A 10,000-nucleotide genomic window follows, 5' to 3' on the forward strand; every position below is an offset into this window, starting at 1 on the left:
CCCCTCCTTATTACCGTAATTTATGAACAAAAAGGCCACAGCCTCCTGCAATCTCAGTGCCAAGCCCTTAGATATAAAGTTACTCCTAATTTCTAAGAATAGAAAGAATAGAATCTGGAAAAACTCCTCCCAATTATTCGGCCGTCTAGGTGCTAAAGTACTATGGGAACCAAGCTTTCCTTGTTATGGGTTGCGGGCGTTAAACTAAGAGTTTTCTTTAGTTTTTGGCATTATTGGCGTAAACGTCATGCCAGCCGAGGATAAGTATAAGCCACGGAATCTTCCTAGAATAAGCTAGCTTTAGATGGATCTTTAATAGATTTTGAATCATAGTAGTGACCCTTCTCAATCACCAGGGATGTCATCAGTTTAATGTGTAAGGTTTATGATGAATGGAAACGTTTGCTTTAACGATTTTCAATTAAAAAGGTCGATTTAAAATTAATAATTACAGAATCGAGGGGAAAGAAGCAGGTTGATTCCGCAGTTGCTTAAGCAGGCGAATGCAATATGTTTTGGTAAATGGTACAGATTCAAATCTCAACTGGAATTCTCAGTCAAGGCTCAATTTTGGGGCCGATACTTTTTCCAATTTATATCAACGATGCTCAATTTATATAACTGCAATGAGTTCAAGTGAAGTTATATGCTGATGACGTGAATGTTCTAGTTTCCCATGAAAATGTTAACACCTTAATGATCTGTGGTGAGGAAAAAACTTCATGTTCTCTGGGACTGGATGTTAAACAGATTGACGATTAACACGTCCAAAACAAGTCACTGTATTATTCTTATCAAGGCAAATGAGAGTTGCCTTAAATCTATTCAACGGTGGCTTTAATATTGTTATTAATGTATGAACTACCAACCAAGACTTGCAATGGAATTCTCACATCGACTACATTTCACGGAAAGTTGCTAAATGTGTTGGAATTATTTACAAAGTTCGTTCCTATCTCACTTTGAATATGTAAAATGTTGATATTATAGTTTAATTTATTCACATCTGTCGTACTGCAAGGTCTCATGGTGCATTAAGGTCAACGTGGGGATAGGATCTTGCACAGTCATTTAAAAGGCTCATAACTGTTTCTAAAAGCTCAGTTGTTGGAGAGCAGTAACAGACAGTAAATAGCAGATAGAAGACAAGGCATTTTACTGCTGCCGCCATATTGACGATTTCTAGTTAAAGTAATTTTCATTGTTATTATACACGAACAGACATGCGGTCAAAAGGCACTTCTCGTGCCGGCATATACAACGTGATTTGCGAGACCCGCATATACGCGCATTTTAGCACCAGTGTATATGGGCCCTTGTAAGACGCGTATATTTGGGCATTTATTTCGCATAACCCCGCGCTTAAGTTTACGCAAATATGTGGCCATTTAAAAACACATATATACGCGATCTTGATGGTCGTATATATGGGCTCAAAGCCCATACGTATCGTATTTAAACAAGTATACGCGGCAGAAAAGCCCGCGTATACCCTGTCGTAATTTTGAAACGAACAGCCAACCATAAAAGATTACTGTCCGCTTTAGTCTTAAACGTTTGGAGCCGATTGCTCGAAGCCTGGTTAGCGCTAACCGTTGGTTAAGAGGTATCAAAACCAATAGGTTTTCTACGCAGAGGTTAACACTGGTTAACGCTAACCATACTTCGAGCAACCCAGGCCTGACTAATTGCATTGAAAGAGTGACGTGATATTGGGAATTCTTTGTTGCTTAATCATAGGGAGATTTAAAATTAATGACTTTAATTCGTTGTAAGTCACTTCAAACACGACCCAGAATAAACTACAATCGTGGAGGGACAATAGAAGTGGATTTTTTTCGAAGATTTTGTCACAACAATGTTGCAAGCCTCTTCATGGTGTTCACTTCAAATGTTCCGTTTCTGCAATTGAGATAGTTGTCATTAAATTTCTGTCGGTGTAAAGTTATATTGAAATCACAAAGTCTGGCTGCACAGGTTAATTAACTTTTAAAGTACTCACAGGTGGACAACGCAGTATTCCTTAAACTTGATGGTGCTAATTTTGCCTCCTTGCAAAGTTCTAAACGCAACACAGTTAAAACAATATGGCACAGTTTTAGGGGAGACATAACCAGATCGATTACGTTTAGTGTCTAGCTAAAGACCTTTCATTTATAATAGAGATCAGCAATCAAGCGGAAAACTAAGTATATATTGATAAGTGGTAAATTGTCACTGAAAAATTACACAACTGTCAAGTCAACACAATTTTGATATCTGGTAGCTTTACGTACAGAGCTTCGGTGCTGTCAAACAGTCTACCTGAGGCAAATATTTTCATAACCTTCCAAGAAACATCCTTAAATTTTCACAGCAAACACGGGAAATGAATATATCTTGTGTAGTCGAGGGCATCGCATTGCCTGCCTTGCCATGTCTAGCATTACAAGGAGTGACTGAGAGTGCATACCAAACAAATATTAGGTAACCATATGTCATACGTGGGTGAAACAAGACAACAATCGATAAGTTCTGTTTACATTCTACTTGTTGCCCGTTTTTTTCTTATTTTAGGTCCTTTGTGTATTTAAGGTCATGTGTAAAGGTCCTGTGTCACACATGTCATAAGACTCGGTATGCATAAGCTATTTCTCGAGCGCCTCCTTTCAATCCCGTTTATGAAAGGCTCAAGATAGACTTATTAGATGGGAAACTAGTTGCTTGGCAAAGGGCAAAAGGACAACTAAAAAATCAGTCTTCGGCCGGATTCGAACCAACGATCTCCGTAACACCGCTTGGATACTCTACCCACTGAGATACTAGAACTCCTGTGGAGTTAGGTCGTTTCTCTAGGTCCTGAATGGACAATGTGTCCCGCTGGTCTGCGGGATCTACAAAGTATACCTACAAGTTTTCAAATACGATTATACAACTTATTCCAAAATGGCCGCCATTTTAGTATTCTTTTGTTTCCATGCAAATTGGACCTTATGATCTCGTTTTCAAACGTAAAAAGAATATTTAACTTTGAACGAGGCCATAAGGGCCAATTTGCATGGAAACAAAAGAATACTGAAATGGCGGCCATTTTGGAATAAGGTGTATTGATATTTAAAAGGCACTGTGTTACGACTAAAGCCAAATTCAGCAATTAGGAACTGGCAACCAAATCAAGCGTAACATAAACTGAAAATAACTACTTAAAACATTGAATAACTTGAACAGCAAATACAAAAGGAGTCAGAGATGGGCAAAATTAAAGTAGTTTAAAATGGATTGCAATTGGAGTTTTGAAAACTGTTCAACCTGGCAGTTTTTCAAAGTTTATCTCTGTTGTTTGTAACTGAAATCATGTGTGCACGACAGACATTTTTATGTCACGAAGCTTTAATTTGCGTTGTTTTAAAGTAATTTTTTGGTGAACGTTAAGTTGCATAGCGAGTAGGAGTGAGTATTTGTTTAAAGTACACAAAATGAACTGCACTGCCGTGACATGCCCCTTTAAGGTGCAATGGTATGTCCCGCCGACCAGCGAGACAAATTGTCCATTCAGGACCTAGATACACTACCTCGAACCAAAGGAGATCTAACAGCTCAATTAGTAGGGGCATCCGGCCGGTGTTAAGGAGATCGTATTTTCGAATCCTTCCTAGGAGAAGCCTAGGACTAGTTTCCCATCCTTCCCAGGGGCACATTGCACCTTAAACATCAATAGTTGCATGTATTTACAATTAAATGATTGTGTCGTTAATTCTCCCAAAAATGAAAATAGCTTCGGTCACAATTTATCAATAAAAACCTCAAAGTAATCTTTTTTATGCTCTGCTATTCAAGATGCCACAGGAACTGCACACATAAAGTTTTTAGGACTCAGCAGTATAACGAAGTGCTTATGGCACACAGAGCCGCTTGATTTTGACTATTCTCTGCATAGCCTGCGTAGCAAGCGTTCCTGTTCGACAGAAAAGCTTGGAAACGATTTTCCAGGAACTGGCCGCGCGAAGGTTAAGGCAAGAGACTGGGGGAACGCTTTCAAGAAGACCCCCCAATTTTTAAAAAAACCGGTTCGCCCACGAATGGGGCTTCTGATTGGTGCGGCACAGTCACAATGATTGACAGGTGACAAATTTTCGACCAAAATGTTTCTTGTTGATTCTAGCGTGACAATAGTGTTGAACCTGGGCAAGTCGGTTCTCTGTTTTACTTTGAAAAGGGAACAACTTGAACTGTCAATGCGCCATCTCTAATTGTATAGATGTATTATGGCTGTTTTACCAACAGAATTCGGAAAAAGCTTAATTTTTCAGATGTTTGTCATGATGGGTGGGATTCGAAATTAAAAAAAAATGACGAAGAACAGGCTTCTTGGGTATCATCGTGATTTCTCCGTTTCAAAGCATCATACGCGATCAAGTAAGTGGTTGAGGTAAATTCTATGGGAATGACAGCGTGTGATTTAAATGACAATCTGGACTGCTCGGGCGATATCCATCAAGGAAAATTCAGTATTATTTACGCGTCAGCTGAAGCCGCCGTGGACAATTAAGCGTTTCCATAATTCACTAAAAGCAAAAGATTCGTTACTTAACAAAACTTTGGTAGCGCTTATTCTTGAGGAAAAGTTTGTACTGGACTGAAGTAAGATTTTCGTTCGCTTGCAAAAGATACTCTATATTTACGCAGGATGAATTAATAAAATGCCTGCGAACTATCAGAATCCATATGTTTCAGGATCAAGGAAATAAACTGTATTCGTCAAATTCTCTGCTTACCTTGCCTAATGTAAGCTTGAGTCCTATGTCATGGATTGAGACAAGATGAAGACAATTACGCAGCTCCCCTGTTAAATCATATCTAGACTTACTGAGAGGAGAGCGGCTCCTTTGTACAGTCATGCGATTTTTTAAAGCACTTTTACTTGCTATTTCATCTACAATTTCGTGACAATTTGACCAAAAACGTATTGTTGAATATCAAACTAGCGAGGAAGTTTTCCTGTAATTTCTAGGAGATTTAGTACGATTCATTTCGCCAACCACTCTTCATCGAGAAATATCCAGCAAGTCGCACTAAAATCGTCGCTAGTTTTAAACTAAAACTTTTTAAATGATTTAATGGTCAGCTTTTGTGGAGATGTGAATTTAACGACCTTACTACCCATCGAACTCTGTACGAGTTATATATGTTCCTAAATTTCGTATTTTACGAGCGCACGGGCTGCTTACACGTTCTGACAATTGGCTGTTGTTTTCGACAGCTTCTTTCCAACCGCTCTGCAAATATATCAGCTAGAATTTGTCCGTAGGTTTCTTTTGTTTTCGATGGTTTAAACAAATTCACAGAGGAAACATAACCAGTCGTACTCGGCTGAGAAGCTGCCGTTACTAACTTAACTTTAAAATCACACCGGCAAATTCTGCATGGATCGCTTGGGTGTGTTTCGATGCCTCGGTTTGTTTTGACGGACGTCAACTTGTGTTAACATGGTTATCTGTTATTGGCTAATTTGTTAATAAAACGTCAATCAGCTTGAGTCAAGTCAAAATAGGGGGTCTTCTTGCAAGCGATCCCTCAGTCTCTTGCCCCAACTTTTGCGCGGCCAGTTTGCGGAAAATCGGGAACGCTTGCTACGCAGGCTATTCTCTGCATTGCGCAGAATGGCCTGGCATCATGAATTATTCATTGGGATATTATCGGGGCCTCCAATTAAAAAGGAAGAACGCCATTTTGCCGAAATGGTCGGAGAGGTTTACCATCTACTTGCTTTCCCAAGCGCGAAGTATAAAGACTCAGCGAGGTTTTGAAGAAGAAAGATACCTTTACATACTCCTTATTCCCATGTCGATTCGGCCAACGGCAAGCTGTGTCCTTTTTACCTCGAAATTTTACACACTACGACATTTTCAGTCTAGGAAGAGCTACATTAGTATTCAGAGGCATTTCATTGCTTCTGGAAAATTTTGGTTGAAAGATTAAACTACCAAAAAATTGTCGTTTAATCGTTGACTTAGGTTCCGTGAAAAACGATCAACATAAAGCCCATAGAAACGGTCGATAAATTAGGCATGAATTTAAATTGTAACAGTTCAAGCTTGTCCACAGGAAATTACTCAAATGTCTTTGCATTAATACTTACATAACAGGCTTGATATTTTTGCTATTGTCAAACGATCTCAGGTTCAATGTCCTTAGCTTCGTCCGAATGATTAATCTGCCGAAGATATAATTACTTTGCTAGTGAAATTCTGTCTGAGCTTCTGATTTTGAATTAGCAAGACAAAATCTTTATCGTGATATCCATCGTATTGTCCCACAACTGAGTTTTAAGCTCACGTATTTGATTCTATTTAAGCGGTTACAGCCTATCTTTGAAGTTGTGAAAAGAAGAAGAAGAATTATTTATTCATTTATTACAGGTGAAAGGTAAAAAATAACAGGACTCCGCCTACCCACGTGGTATTCTCAATTTAATAGGGCAAACCACCCCTCCGAGAATTCAGTGTCCTATTTTTTCGTTTATGTGCCGGTTCTTTAACTTCCCAGAACAGGCGTTGTGAGGCATGGCCTACCGTTTACAGTTTTGAAAATGCCCATAACGTGAAAATTTTGATTTTCCTATTTGAAAGTCCATATCACAATGAACTTTTGCGAAAGAATTCATGCAGTCTCGATTCATCATCATCATCATCATCATGATCATCATGATCATCATCATCATCATTTTATTTCAATGTTTAAATTTAACAAATTGAAAAAAAAAATACACAACTCGCATATAGCAAAGTTAATCGAGGCGGGCTGTGTATCCTAAAATCAAATTTGGCAACTTAGATTAATAGTAAATCAGGTAATAAATAAAATGAAAATAAAATAAAATAAATAGGTATACATAGGTATACGTAATGTTTAAAAAACGAGCAGCAGTGTTTTATCTGGGTTTTAACTCACGAGGCCTAGCCGAGTGTTTTTAGACCCGATAAAACACGTGCTGTGAGTTTTTTGAACGGCTTCAAAAACATTCCACAAAGAGCGTGTCCCTCTGGACTCAAAACAATGGTTCAAATTGTGAGAGGTGAATATTAGCATACACGAAAAACAAGCTATGCCTTATTGAGGAGTGTTTTATCCGGGATATAAAGCTCATACACGTACCGTTTTATCGGTGTTTTGATAGGCTGTTAGGCTCATGAATCATTAATGAGTTTCTTTAAATAAGTAAAAAAATTAAATTAATAGTAAATCATGTAAAGAAATAAATAAATATAATAAAAATAAAGTTAAATAAATAGGTATACACATACATTCCCAGATAGATAGCATTTACATAGATAGAGCAAAAATCTATGAGACGACATCAAACATAAGGAAGTAATAATGATAGCTAGGGTGTGATTTATGATAACTAGTAATTTTTAAGATTAACGTTCAGACATCAACATAATCATCCTCATCACCAAGCACCGCAAGTAAAAATTGGTGAATTTTGTTTTTAAAAGGTTTTTTCCTAAGTTTGCCCAAGTTCAATTCCATAGCTTAGCTCCGAAAACGGAAAGCGAATTAATTCGAATACTCAGTCTTGATTTATTAACATATAAGTTACCAACATCAGAAAATCTAGTGTTATATGAATGAACATCGGATGCACGGGTGAAAAGATCAGAGATATTCTGAGGCGCAGAATTGGTAGATGTGTCGTGCACGAGAGAACATTCTGTTTCAAAACGAGACACGAATTTTGCACGATGTTTAAAATCCTATTTTTATTTGATATACTCCTTCAGCTGGTCAGGATTTCACAGGATCGCTCTGACGTAGATTAAGGAATGCTTTTTGGGGTAGGTCCTATGTTTTCTAGGTGATCAACGCAAAGGTATCGCTCTGCGATAGTTTTCAGTATTTTTTTCAATTAATGTCTATGTCTATCATCGACGAAGGTGCTCTAAATCCGGAAGCGAATACAGCAGCAAAACTGAGGATTTTCAAATTGGTCATATGTCCAGAGAAGACTTGAGCGAGCTGTGTCAGGAACCCATGAAATGGGCTCCTGCTGTGTGCCAATTTTTAAATTGGCGGACAATTTGAGCGCTTTTAAAAAATTGTAGAAAATTCGCCTGTCGTTCGAATGGAAAGAGAGTTTCGCAAAAGTTCATTTTTTAATATGGACTTTCAAATAAGAAAATAAAAATTTTCTCGTTGTGGGCATTTTAACCGCGAAAACTTAAGTTCTATCCACTCTCAGATGTTGGTCCGACAGGGCGTTGAACCCGGGAGTGGCCTAAAGCCTGAGTAACTTCAGGTGTGCTGACATATAAACAGTATGTCATCTTGTATGACTTACATTATGAGGCTGTTGTTTTGGATAGTGAACACCCGCTCTCCAATTGTGTTGATGGGGTTGTCAAAAAGCAGTCTGTTGGGGAATGAAAAAATTATCAAGTAAGTCGGTTTTCCACAGATTTAAAGTTACGCATGTGGCAAGGAATCTGAGATTAAAGCAAAGGTAAAACATAATCTAACGTTTCTTTATTTCACGCACGAGAGGCCGGGTATGGTCGCTTCTGGCCTGATTTAACTGACTGACATACATTACTCGAAGATACTTTGAATTTCTGAACGTCCCTAGAAATCGGGGACATTTTTAGCCCACATTACGTTATGCGGATATATAGTGTAAGAGTGATTTATTGCCAGAAAAGTTTCTTTTTAAGTGAGCATTTAACTGCTTTTGACTTGAAAGGTTTTCAGACATAGGAAAGATGACATGAATGCTTAATAAAAGTTCGTGTAAAGCTAAAAGCTCCCGCAAAAAATGGTCGTAACCGCTGATCGAAAAGCTTAGCCTTGGGCTCATAATCCGCCGACAAAAAATAAATGACAAAATACAACCTCGAATCCAGGCTCTCTCTCTCTTCAGGGAGAAAAAGAGGGAGAGAGCCTGGGTTCACCAAAGTGAAGAAGAATATTGTTTAGTAGGAAAACCGCTGTGAAACAAAGTCGCATGATTACAAAACTACAGAAAACTAGCTTTCAATCTATGGGTTGTGGAGCAAAATCGAGCCAACGAAAGCAAAAATATCGCCAGCGTCCTACATTTCTTAGTTGTTTTTGCACTCCCTTTCCTGACCAATTTGCCACAGGATTTATCAAACGCGGGCTCAAAATGTCCCGGATTTCTAGCGATGGGCCCCGTCTGGGATTTCTTGAAGTTTGTTTCCACTCAATAATCTAAAACAGAACAAGTTGCTGATTAAAACATTAAATTGCCTATACACATTACGTTTCTAAAGCATTTTAGAGCGAAAAGGGATATTGCAATTAGTTTTCAACAAGACGTTCACCCAAGGCTGTTACATCAGATAGCTAAAACGGTGAGGCATGGTCAAACTATGGTAGCTGTGATTTGAAATATGTTTCACTGGTCTTACTTACAAATATCTAAGATTCTCAAGTTTGGCAAAAATTCCACTCGCCAAAAAAGTAATGTTGTTATTCTGTAGGAGTCTGAGGGAAAAAAGTAAGATTATGTCAACCGGTTTTCATGAGTAAAGTAGTTAACCTCATGGTAAATGGTTACCCTTTCCACCTCTTGGTGTAAATAACAGAGAGCGTATTGAGTTCATAGCAGCGCAGTTTTGAAATAAATTGAATCGATTATTTTAAAAAATGCAACCACTTTTAAATTAAAGTAACATGTTTCGATGTTTCAAATATCACCAGCCATAGTGAGTATAACAGTTAAATTTTTACATGATCATCAGTATATATAGTTATCAATACAATGATTCTTTAGAGATTAAATGTTCGTTACAAGCGGATAAATTCACCTAACCAACAATATTATAGAAAACACAACTGACATAAGGGTAAAGTTTAAAAGTGTAACGCTAAACTGACAGGATCAACTCGTTTGTTGAGTTCGAGTTTCAACCGCCTTCATCCTGAGCGGTTCAAACCCGAACCCAACAAGAGCGCTATGCGAGGACATTGATAATGTGATGAAAAGCTTTACTTCTACCAT

The sequence above is a fragment of the Montipora capricornis genome, chromosome 4 (genome assembly GCF_036669925.1).
Source record: "Montipora capricornis isolate CH-2021 chromosome 4, ASM3666992v2, whole genome shotgun sequence".
NCBI classification, from domain to species: Eukaryota; Metazoa; Cnidaria; class Anthozoa; order Scleractinia; family Acroporidae; genus Montipora; species Montipora capricornis.